This window comes from Octopus bimaculoides, chromosome 16 (genome assembly GCF_046866305.1).
Source record: "Octopus bimaculoides isolate indiv1 chromosome 16, ASM4686630v1, whole genome shotgun sequence".
In the NCBI taxonomy this organism is placed as follows: Eukaryota; Metazoa; Mollusca; class Cephalopoda; order Octopoda; family Octopodidae; genus Octopus; species Octopus bimaculoides.
Window position 1 is genome coordinate 30,277,648 of NC_142943.1, and position 11,433 is coordinate 30,289,080.

Consider the following 11,433-nt stretch of genomic DNA (forward strand, 5'->3'; position numbering starts at 1 on the left):
AAATTGAACACAGTTGATAGAAACACTTTTCCTCTCATATATATGCACAGAGAGAAACATGCTCATATACTCACACACACACACACACACACCTACACACAACACACACGTGTAAAAGCACATACAGAGAGAAAGAGAGAGAGAGAGAGAAAGATAGATAGAGAGGGAGAGAGAGGAGGAGAGGGAGAGAGAGGAGGAGAGGGAGAGAGAGGAGGAGAGGGAGAGAGAGGAGGAGAGGGAGAGAGAGGAGGAGAGAGGAGGAGAGTGAGAGAAACGTTATATGGCAAGAAAAGTCAACATGAAAACAGCAATAGAAAGCAGCCGGCAGTGACAGGACAGGACCAAGCTATGTCATTGCTGTGACACCTTGGGAAAGTGGTCTTTTATTACTGTATATATTTGTGTCGACCAAAAATCTTGCATGTGAAGTTTGGCAAATGGGAAAATGTTGAATTCCCACTGGAAGGACTGACTCTTCCTGTTTTGTAAGGGATAGAGGACTTACTACGTCACTTGGTTTAACACCTCCATCTAGATCCTGGGTACCACTTTTGTCATCATCGTCATCATCATCATCATCATCATTTAATGTCCATTTCCCATGCTGACATGGATTGGATGGTTTGACAGGAGCAATCCAGAGGGCTGCACCAGGTTCCAGACGTCTCTTTTGGCATGATTTCTACAACTTGATGCCTTTCCTAATGCGAACCGCTTTACAAAGCGTATTGGATGCTTTCAACATGGCACCAATACAGATGCTTTATGATGTAGCACCAGAACAGGTTCTTTTTTGCATGATGCCGGCACAGGTGCTTCTCATGTAGCACCAGCACTGATGGATTTCATGTGTGCTGGCACAGATGCCTTTTACATGGGTACTTCTTATGTGGTACCAGCACAGATGCTTTATATGTGACACCAGCACCTGTGAGGTGCCAACTCACTTGCAAGACAAGGACAGTTGAGAGAAGGAGAGGAAGTTAGAGAAGTGGCTGGGAGAGGGAGAAAAAGATAGAGACAGTCAGAGCAAGAGAGAGAGGGAGAGGGCCTATCCACAGGGTACACTGGGACAAGCGTATAAGTAGCACAGAGGGGAGACAGATGTTCCATAAAAGTGTGAGATGAGATATCTGTTTACTTAACTATTTGATGGTACTTGTCTATGAGCTGGGGCAGGCTGTCTATATGGTTGCTTGGCTTCCTAGGAAAAACCAGGTAGGTATGTTGATATGAGACACAGTTTTCAACAACACAGGTAACAATAGGACAATGAAGGAATGTTGATGTGTGTAATTCAAAAATATAGTTTCCGACAATATTATTGATAGGATGAACCAGCAAGGTGTGTCAACACAAGTTATCCAAAGACACAATTTTCAACAACACATCAATGGTATCAATGGGAAGAACCAAGAAGGTATGTTGATGTGAGTAATCCAAAGACACACAAAGCCAAATATCTGTCAAATCACACCTGTGTCTTACAAAATACAGTTCTGGTTGCATTGCCTTTTAAACAAAGACAGGGTGGCCATGGCTACAAAACCTTTAATTACTCTTGTTGAAAACTGTTTCTTTGGATTACTTGTACCAACATACATTCTTGGTTCTTCCTATTGACAATATCTGTTGAAAACTGTGTTTTTGGATGACTTGTGTAGGCATGGTTTCCTTGTTCTTCCTATTGATGATATTATCTGGCTGTTGAAAACTGTGTAGTTGGATTACTCACATCAACCTTATCTTCTTGGTTGTCCTATTGTTACCATTAATGTGTTGTTGAAAACTGACTCTTCCTGTTTTGTAAGGGATAGAGGACTTACTATGTCACTTGGTTTAACACCTCCATCTAGATCCTGGGTACCACTTTTGTCATCATCGTCATCATCATCATCATCAATAAATCTTCCTTGCTCTTCCTAGTGATGCCATTGATGAGTTGTTGAAAACTGTGTCTTTGGATTACTTGAGTTGACATACTTTCCTGTTTCTTCCTATTGATGATATTGTTGCATTGTTGAAAACTGTGTCTTTGGATTACTTGCATTAAAATACCTTCCTGGTTCTCCTATTTAATGAAGTCAATGAATTCAGTACTAAAAAATAAATTTATTTCTTGTTGTCCTCTGGAGAAGAGGCAGGGTGATGGCGGTGATGGTGGTGGCAGTGGTGATGAAGGTGGTGACAGTGGTGGGTGGGTAGGTGGGGGAGGGAGAAGTGGAGGATGTCAAGTAAGGTGCTAGTGAGAGGTGTCAGGTGTCCTCACAATTTGGGTGAAGATGTAATTATAGAAATAACTATTGATGTTTTATAAAATGTGTGTGAGTGCGTGAATGGGAGGTCATGTGAGTGTAACAGGTCATGCTAGTGCAATTGTGTATGCTGCATGTTCCTGCATGTGTATGTGTTATACAGGTGTGTGTTGGTGTATATATATATGTGTGCGTATGAGATTTTCTAGCTCTGCATGCATGTGTGCGAGCACACGTGCATGTGTGTGTGTGTGTGTGAGTGTGTGTGTCTGTGCGTGTGCACGAACGTGTGTATGTGTGTGTATGCATATATGTAAGTATGTGTGTGTGTGTGTGCATGTGTGTGCATATATATATATATATATATATATATATATGCACACACATATACACACACTCACACACACATATCTATCTATCTATCTATCTATCTATCTATCTATCTATATATATATATATATATATATATATATATATATATAGAGAGAGAGAGAGAGAGAGAGAGAGTGTGTGTGTTTGTGTGTAATTCCCTGTATTAAGATTAAGAGGAATGATTAAGAGGGCAGAAAGAGATTGTGGTCCAACTTATAAAGATCTCTGACCTCTGATTTCTGACCTCTGATCTCTGACATTTGGCCCTGTCCTCTTTCCTAGTCTAAGAGAGAGAAAGAGAAAGAGAGATAGAGAGATAGATAGATAGAGAGAGAGAGAGAGAGAGAGAGAGAGAAAGAAAGAGAGAGAGATAGAGAGAGAGAGAGAGAGAGAGAGAGAGAAGAGCAAAGGTGGTAGCAGTGAATGACTCAGAACTACCTGAACAACAATGATATTGTTACCTCCAGAGAGACACAAGCAGAACTAACCAGGATATGTCTATGAAGGACGTCAATCTGTCAGTTAGAAATAGCAGCCAAATCTCTTTCATCAAACTTCAAAGTCTTTTAAAGCAAAGAAAGGAAACAATGGATAATGTTAAAAGTTAGACCATTGCTTCATGGACAGGATAGCCATGGTTGGAATGTTAGATCATAAATCTGCTTGATTTGGGTTGACTGTGGCGAAACAACAACCATACCATATGAGCCAATGCAATGTCCTGTATGTGGTTGTTCATTCTGTTAAAAATAGCAACTAAATCTCACTCAAATTACACTCCTATCATCACCATCATGGTCGTCTTCATCATCATCATCCTTAAACATCCACTTTCCATGCTGGTTTGGGTTGGACGGTTTGACCAGAGCTGGCAAGCCAGAGACTTGCACCATGTTTCAGTTTGATTTGGCTTGGTTTCTATTTGATTTCATCAATAAGGAATGTGTCATATTAGATGTGTGTGTGTGTGTGTGCGTATACAGACACACACATACACATGCACATACACAAACATGTATATAGAAGTGAACAAAAAAAAAAAAAAATTAAAATAGCATTTAACACTTTCAGCTAGAGTTTCATGTATTTAATAACAGTTTGACTCAGCTCTACATGACTCAAAGTTTCATAAGTGTAAAACACATATATTTCATCAGATGTTCAGAGACAGGCTTCTTTCAGTTTCTTGTCCACCAAAATCCACTCAGAAGGCTTTGGTCAGCCTGAAGTTCTAGGGCTGAATCTGAAACCACATTGTTGGGAAACAAACTTCTTAGTCACAGATCCATATTATACATAAATATGAATACTCTCTTTCTCTTTTACTTGTTTCAGTCATTTGACTGTGGCCATACTGGAGCACCGCCTTTAGTCAAACAAATCGAACCCAGGACTTATTCTTTGTCAGCCTAGTACTTATTCTATCAGTCTCTTTTGCCAAACCACTAAGTTACGGGGACATAAACACCAGCATTGGTTGTCAAGCGATGTTGGGGGGACAAACATATACACACACAACTTACAACATAACTGGTAGTGGCTATAATGATAGTAAGATGGTCCCAATTGTAGGGCTAGCATGTGTTGGCTACCTTGGCCTGAGCCTGAAACACAACGCAACAGAACACAACTTCAAAATAAAATGAGAACACAACATAACACAAGAACTTCAGCACCACACAACTGTCACAAAACTAAACTAAATTCTAAATTCAGTATTCCGTTTGTAACAGAATCAATGAAAATCCGAAAAAATAAAATCAAAGACTGATGCCATAGAATCTGCTATTCAATAGAAATCTGTGTCCTTCATTCCTCAATAGACATTTTCAAGATGAAAATAATTTTTTTTCTTTTGATTTTGGTCTGTAGTATTGGTGATGGTGGCAATGACATTAGTGTTTATTGTTACTGGTGATGTTGGTGTTGTTGTTGTAGTATTTGTTGTCCTTGTTGTTGTAGTAACAGTAGTGTACTTATTTCTTTTTCTTCCTTGAAGCAGATGTTAAATGTAGGCAGCCATTTTACTTCAATCTTACAAAAAGCAAACAGTTTCAATTGCGCAACACTTATTATCTTCTCAACAGGATCTCTAAATTACTTTCAAGTTTGGCTTATTCTAAGAATAAATTTAAAACCAAATTATTGCTGGCAACAGAACAAATTAAATGACATGAACACTAATGATATTTGACTGATTCTAAACACTTTCAGGTGGCGGCCATTTGCAATTTTGGGGCTATTTATTTTGTTCACTTATTGTTCACTTGTTCAGCTTTTGTTCACTCTTTGTTACCGTGTTTTTGTTTGTTTATTTTTACATCTTTTGTCATGTTTTTGGTTTGTATTTTTAGTGATTTAAAAATTGTTTTATTTTATATTTTCATTCATTTTTTCCTTTTTATATTGTTTGCTTGTCTGTGTATGAAATTGTGAGTATGTGTCAGTGTGTTTGTAAATATCTGTGTTTATTAGTATGTATGAATTTATGTATGTATACATATAAGTGTGTGTGTGTTTGTGTATGTGTATGTGTATGTGTATGTTTGTGTGTGTATGTGTGTGTATGTGGGTAAGTTTGTATGTCTGTGTGAATATCTATCTATCTATCTAATCTATCTATCTATCTATCTATCTATCTATCTATCTATCTATCTATCTATCTATCTATCTGTGTGTGTGCATGTGTGTGCATGCATATATATGTATATGCAAGTATGTGTGTGTATGTGCGTGTGTGTGTGCGTGTGTGTGTGTGTGCATGCGTATGTGTCTTTCTATCTTCCTTCCACCTCACGGCTGACACTTCCAACAGATTCTTACAAAACCCTTCACAGTTTTGGTTTCATACTTTGTCTTCAAATGTTCTTCTTGTTATTGTTGCTGATGGTGGTGGTGGTGGTGGTGGTGCAGCTGCTGTTGTTGTTACTGTTGCCTTGTGGTAATGATGCTGTTCCTGCTATTGCTGCTAATGTTGTTGTTGCTATTGTTGTCTCTATAATTTTGCCTGCTTGCTCAAGATAGTAAGTTTAATGGACAGATTTACTTCTTTCTTTTTCTTTCATTCCTACTTTCTTTCTTTCTTTTTTTCTCTTATTCTTTCTTGCTTTCATTCTCTTTTTCTTTCGTTCTTCCTTTATTTCTTTCTCTTTTTCTTTCTTTTTGTTTTCTTTTTTCCTACACTTTTCATTTGAAAAAAATTGAATTTTTTTTTTCTCAAGAACCTTCTGATTGTTGTAAATCACTTTGGCACCAGGAAATCTGTACAGATTAACGTTGTTGTTATTGTTGTTGCTTCTTTTGCTGCTGCTGCTGCTGTTGTCGTTGTTGTTGTTGTTGTTGTTGTTGTTCTTCTTCTTCTTCTTCTTCTTCTTCTTCTTCTTTTTCATCATCAAATTTACCACCACCACCACCACCACATTCTTCTCATTTAAAACTTATAAGGTTTAGGCATGCAGTTAAGAGATTTTAACACAACTCTGGTTTTGAGTTCAGTTCCAGTGCAGCTCTATCAGAAAAAAAGCCTTCAGTCCAAGGCCGATACGAGGTAAGATTCTACTGGTCCCACTGTCTAGATGCTTGAGAATCAAAAATGGATCTTTCACTGTCTTCTGTGCACCTCCCTCAGTTTTCTTATATTTGGAGAGGATGTTCCTCCCTTTCAGATGGATTATATTTAATCTTGTTTTTGGTTGGGTTAAACTTCATTTCTTAGCCTGCTTATTTCTATTATCACCTAGCACATGAGGGGATTCCAACTTGGAAAATCACCTGGAATACCACATGCCAGGGAATGCCATATCATATGTCTAGGATCTTCCAAAAGACAGATCAAATTCTTTTGCAAGTCTTCCAATAGGAAACAAAACTGTGACCAACAGAAAAATGAGGTTACAGAAATTACTATGAAATCATTTGTTACAGAAATTGTTATGAAATGGTGGTTAAGAGTTTGATTCCAAACGCCAAGTTTCATGATCAGTGCCACTATACAACATTTTGGGCAAGTTTTTCCTTTAAAAGCTCAGGTCAACCAATAGTATGTGAAAGCATTCAGTACAAACTGCAGCAAATCTGTCATATATATATATATATATATATATATATATATATATATATATATATATATATATATATATGTTTATTTCCTCATATTCCTTTCTGCTGAAGAGCATAGGCTCGAAATGTAAAAGACTTTCTCACTTCTCCAAGCATCAAACTAATACACTAGCTTGTTGTTCATACACCTGTCTTTGTCTTTTGTTTTTCTGTAAATTTCAACTATATTTCTATGTATATATATATTCTTCCTTTCTAGTTGGAGAGTTTAGATGTAGTTATAAAAATATGTCCTTCTTGACAGGTTTTTTCCAGTTTCCATCAGCCAAATCCACTCAAGACTTAGATCAGCCTGAGGCTATAGAAGAAGGCATTTGTGCAAGGTGTCAGATGTTTGTGTGTGTGTGCATGCATGCGTGCATATGTGTGTGTGTGTGTGTTATATTTTATGCTTGTCACCACTTGAATAAAGTAGTACTGATGTTGACACTCCTTGTTGACATTACAAGTAGTTGGCTCTTCATTTACAGAGATCTGTGGAATGAGGTGCTGATCTCTAATTGTGGAGAGAACTTGTGGAAGGGGTAGATCCTGGAAGACATGGGATGAAGTGGTGAGAAAGAATCTTCAAACATTGGGCCTCCCAGTGTGTGGGGGGGGGACAGAGGAGTGAGATTCCTGGCAGTTTTCTGTGCTTGTCAAGTCAAGCCAAGTAAAAGCATGGTTGTCCTTGCATACAGACTTGTCCCCTGCATCCCTCTCCAGCAGAGCATTTCCAATCTTGTTGGCTCGTGGGTGCTGGTGTCACATAAAAAGCACCTGTACCAGTGCCACGTAAATGCATCCATGCTGCTGCGTAAAAGCACCCAGTGCACTCTGTAAAGTGACTGGTGTTAGAAACCATCTCTGAACAGACATGGAACTTGGGTAGCTCTTCAGCTGGCCAGCTCTTGCCATACCATCCATCCCATGCCAGCATTGAAAACAGATGTTAAATGATAATGATGATGATGATGATGATGATGATGATGATGATGATGATGATGATGATGATGTCCTTTACTTGAAAAACAGGTTAGAGTTGGTAACAGGAACAGCATCCAGCTGTCAAATCCTACCTCAAACAATTCTCTATTCAAATATTTGCTAGAGTGGCTAAAACAGATGTTAAATAAATGAAAGACTGAATGATTGTTTTTCAGTATCTCTTCATACGTACATATTCTAACATTTATTCAAAGAAAATTTGTTAAATTTACAGGAAATTAATATCTTTTGGAGCTTTCTCTCATCCATTTATCATCAACTCAGTGTTAGTAACAAAAATGTGTTGAGATCATTGCCAGTAATGTAAATAACATCTCTCTCCTTTCCCTTTCTCTATCTCTCTCTCTCTCTCTCTCTCTCTCTCTCTGTCTTTCTGTCTCTCTGTCTGTTTTTATCTTTGTATGCATATGTGCATGAATCTATCTCTCTATATATGTATGTATGTATGTATGTATGTATGCATGTATGTATGTATGTATGTATCTCTCTATCTAGCTATCTGTCTGTCTATCTGTCTGCCAGTCTGTCGGTCTATCTGTCTGCCAGTCTGTCGGTCTATCTATCTGTCTGTCTATCTGTCCATTTGTCTGTTTTTCTATCAAACTTCCCACCTCTCTCTCTTCTATCTATCTATCTATCTATCTAGCTAGCTAGCTAGCTATCTATCTATCTATCTATCTATCTATCTACCTATCTATCTAGCTAGCTATCTGTCTATCTTTATCGCTATCTCTTTCTCTCTCTCCAAGTTATATTAACTAATGTAAGAATTGATAACTTCGATGCTGTGTTTCTCACTGTCAGATTTACCAAAGACTTAGCTGTACCAAAATACAAGACACTATTTCTTCTATTAACCCTAATTTTAATTTCTGTCCGGAAGCTTCCTTCTCAGGAAACATTTTTTGTTGTCTTCTTCTTGTTTTGTAGTTATTGTTGTTCTCTGTTGGTGGTGTTTCCTTGTTGTTGTTCTTTAGTTTCAAATCAGCTTTAATCGAGCAAATTTATGATCAAAGAGGTTCCAGTTCATTGTCCAACATTTCCTTCCCTTTTTCTCTCAAAATACTCGGTCAGTATTTCAAGGAGATTAAGGCAGCAGACTAATGGAATTATTAGGATGCCAGGCAAAAGGCTTAACAGTATTTTGTTTGTCGACTTTGTTTTCATCCTTTCAGGATCAATAAAATTAGTACCAGTTGAGCACTGGGGTTCATGTAATAAATTATCCCTCTCCCAGAATTGCTGGGCTTGTACAAAAATTTGAAATCAATATCTAAAGGTGGTGAGCTGACAGAATTGTTTCCCATGCTGCTGATGATGATGATCTGGCAATCTGGCAGAAACGTTAGCACACCGGCCGAAATGCTTAGTGATATTTCATCTGCCGCAACGTTCTGAGTTCAAATTCCGCCAAAGTCCCCTCTATGTTTATCCCCTTGTGGGCAATAAAGAAATAAGAATTGTTTCCCATGCTGGACAAACTGTTCAGCAGCATTTCGTCTGTCTTTACATTCAGTGTTCAAATTCCACTGATGTCAACTTTGCCTTTCATCCTTTCAGGGTTGATAAAATAAGCACCAGTCGAGCACTGGGGGTCATTGTACCAAAATTTAAAACCAATATTTAAAGGAGATTTACCTGCTATTTTTAGCATGTCAAGTAACCACGTAATGGTTCCCAACTTGTTTTAGCCAATCATTTCTAAAATATTTTAAAATCTGAAAATGTGTCAAAAAATGATTCTTGACTTTGGCAGTTTCAGAAATTCTTGTTTTGTCCTGATTGCACAGTTCAGAGCTTTATTCTAAGACCATTTTTTAATACCAGTGGACATTGTTGGCGATGCCGGTGGTGATGTTGCTGATGGGGGCAGTAGTGATGGTGGTGGTGGTTGTGGTTGTGGTTGTGTTGTTGTTGATGTTGCTGTTGTTGTTGGTGGTTGGTCTGGGTGATGTTGGTAGTGGTGTCATGATTGTCATTGGTGATAATGCTGTTTTTGTTGTTGTTATTGTTGATGTTTGTTATTATCATTGGTGTTGATGTTGTTGTTGTGGTGGTGATTGTTGTTGTTGGTGTTGTTGTGATCCTATAATTTCCTTCTGGAAGCTTCTAAGCATTACAGTTGTTGAATTATTCATAGGAAAATGTAATTGATAGCCAGTCATTGGTGGTGCCATGGTGCTGGTGCCGTTTGAGTTTGGTGATAGCTGTAATCTCAGTTCTTAGATTGTAGAGAGAAAGTGGAGGAGGGGCAAGAGAGAGAGAGAGAAAGGGATGCAGAGAGAGACAGAGAGAGAGAGAGTAGGGGAGAGAGAACGAGAGAGAATGAGAGAGAACGAGAGAGAGAGAGAGAGAGAAAGAGAGAGAGAGAGAGAGAAGGAAAGACAAAGAGGAAAAGGAAGACTGAAAAAGACAAACTGTGTATGAGATAGAGAGGCAGAGAAAGAAAAGGAAGAGAAAGAGAAGGAGAGAAAGAGGGGAGACTTAAAGAGACAAATTGTGTGTATGAGAGAGAGGAGAGAGGGAGAGAAAGAGACACAGAGAATGGACAGAGCGAGAGAGAGAGAGAGAGAGAGAGAGAGAGAGAGAGAGAGAGAGAGAGAGAGAATGACAATCACTCTATCCCATACATAATTGCTTAACATTAACTATCATTTGTTCATGACATGCACTCTCACTTCTCCCCTTCTCTCTCTCTCTTTTAAACACACTCACTTTCACTCACTCACTCACTCACTCTCTCACCTTCTTCACCAGAAATAGCTTTCACTAATGCACTTATATTCACACACACACATACACACACATGCATATACATGCAAACACTTTCTGTGTTTTTAGTATAATAACATTTACAGCTATAGATACGTACTAACACACACTTACAAAGACTTGCTCTTGTTGGCACTTACACACACACACACACACACAACAACAACAACAAGAAGAGATAATTGTACTTCAGAGAGGAAAAAAACACTATCAAATATGTTAGTTGCATAAAATTCCTTCCAGCTTGACCGTTTATGGTAGTTTTATTAGAATTGGATTTTTAAGATTACGTATGGCGTAACATGATATCTTTTTTAAGAGTGTGCATGGTATACAGTGATATCTTTTTATGTTCACATAACAAGGGAGTTTTGTTTACTGATTACAAGGATAATCTTAGTTAATTGAAGCTTTACAGCTCTCTCTGTTGCATACAAGATGTCCTACTGTATCTTTTATTTGCTTCAGTCATAGAACTGTGGCCATGCTGGGGCATTGTGTTGAAGGGTTAGTTGAACAAATTGGCCCCAGTACATATTTTTAAAACTGGTATTTATTTGCTTGGTCTTTTACTGAACTGGTAAATTGCAGGGATGCAAAGAAACAAACACCAGTTGTCTAGTAGTAGTGGGGGACAAACACAAACAAAAAGACACACACACACACACACACACACACACACACAAGACAGTGTCCTAGCATGGCTGCAGTCTAATACCTGAAAGAAGTAAAAGATAAAAGATACACACACACACACACACACACACACACACACACACAGAATGGGTTTCCACACAGTTTCTTCTGAAAACCTCACTTAGAAGGCTTTGGCTGGTCTGGGGATACAGTAGAAGACACTTGCCCAAGGTGCCATGAAATGGGAACGACCCAAAACTATGTGGTTACAAAGCATGCTTCTTAACCACAC